The sequence below is a fragment of the Sinocyclocheilus rhinocerous genome, unplaced genomic scaffold, assembly GCF_001515625.1.
Source record: "Sinocyclocheilus rhinocerous isolate Xijiao unplaced genomic scaffold, SAMN03320098_v1.1 scaffold325, whole genome shotgun sequence".
In the NCBI taxonomy this organism is placed as follows: domain Eukaryota; kingdom Metazoa; phylum Chordata; class Actinopteri; order Cypriniformes; family Cyprinidae; genus Sinocyclocheilus; species Sinocyclocheilus rhinocerous.
Window position 1 is genome coordinate 2,103 of NW_015645504.1, and position 1,298 is coordinate 3,400.

The 1,298-nt window shown below is 32.4% G+C and overlaps 1 long non-coding RNA gene across 1 annotated transcript in view; it reads left to right on the plus strand.

Moving 5' to 3' along the window:
- Positions 1–741: 741 nt before the first annotated feature.
- LOC107706005 (uncharacterized) overlaps positions 742–1,298 on the plus strand; it is an 11,498-nt gene continuing 10,941 nt past the window's right edge. The window contains exons 1-2 of the long non-coding RNA XR_001636121.1: positions 742–866; positions 952–1,066. This is a non-coding gene — a long non-coding RNA (uncharacterized LOC107706005). The remainder of the gene's footprint in view (positions 867–951; positions 1,067–1,298) is intronic.

Sequence of the window (1,298 nt, forward strand, 5' to 3'; positions counted from 1 at the left end):
GTTTTCTCTCATCTGTGAGTTCACAGACACACCAAGTGAAGGGCCAAAGAGGCATTTAATAAGTTGATGCAGTTTTTGTCATCTGTTACATCATAATCATGAGGAAGTAGAAAAGAAGTCAGATTGGTATCTTGTTCTCAAAACAGTTTTTCATGACCCCTTTAAATAATTAGTGTATTCTTAAGTCATAGTTTACTATAATTTTAAGTGATTTTGATGTATATTACAAATCTGTTATATTATTGAATGAACAGTATTGTGCAGAACTTGATGACTGATATTTCCATTTCCCAACATTTATTTTGCAATTGCAGTTAATTGCAATTAGAGTGATTTAATTATGCACAGGTATTTTGCACAATATTGTACTAAATGTTGTTTTGTTGTTTTTCATAAAATATATAAGTATATTAAAAAATACTCATATATTTTTAGCTGCACATTATTGTAGCGTCACAATCATTTTAAATTGTAAAGAAATAGTCCAAAAAGTTTAAGGCAATCAAAATTGCTGAAGTTGCAGTGGCCTTGTCTGATCTGTGTTGTACCATTGAATTTTTGTGTGTAAATGAAGATGTCAGTACAGACATGCACTGCCCATTTAGAGCTGTTAATCGTGACCAAAGTTTTAGCTAAGGTTAATATAGTACAGTTTTTGATAAATGTCTGTTGAGGCCACAACGTTTGGCTTTTATCCTAAGATCTTAGTGACAAGCAGCAATTATAATGGACTGTGAAAACTTTGCACTCTTTGGTGTTTTCCAGTAATTTATTCTTTTTTTGTTGTTGTTGTTCTGTTGATTTTACAGTTGTCTACTCAATGGGTCACAGTTGTTCCTGCTATACTCACCATTCTTAGATGACATGTAAGTGTTACTGCCATCTGTAACAACACTGAAGGCTGTTAACTTGTGTTGCTCTGCTTCAATTTTTTCTCCACACTTTTCATAGGCTACCGCCTTTCGTGTGACACGTTTAGCAACACATTTACATTTAAATGGCTCTGGACGGCTGTATGGACTGCATGTGGCCATTGTGATGCTAAGAAAAAAAATACACAGAAAGGGTAATTACAAGTGCATCTCAATAAATTAAAATGTCGTGGAAAAGTTAATTTATTTCAGTAATTCAACTCAAATTGTGAAACTCGTGTATTAAATAAATTCAATGCACACAGACTGAAGTAGTTTAAGTCATTGGTTATTTTAATTGTGATGATTTTGGCTCACATTTAACAAAAACCCACCAATTCACTATCTCAACAAATTAGAATACTTCATAAGACCAATAAAAAAAAA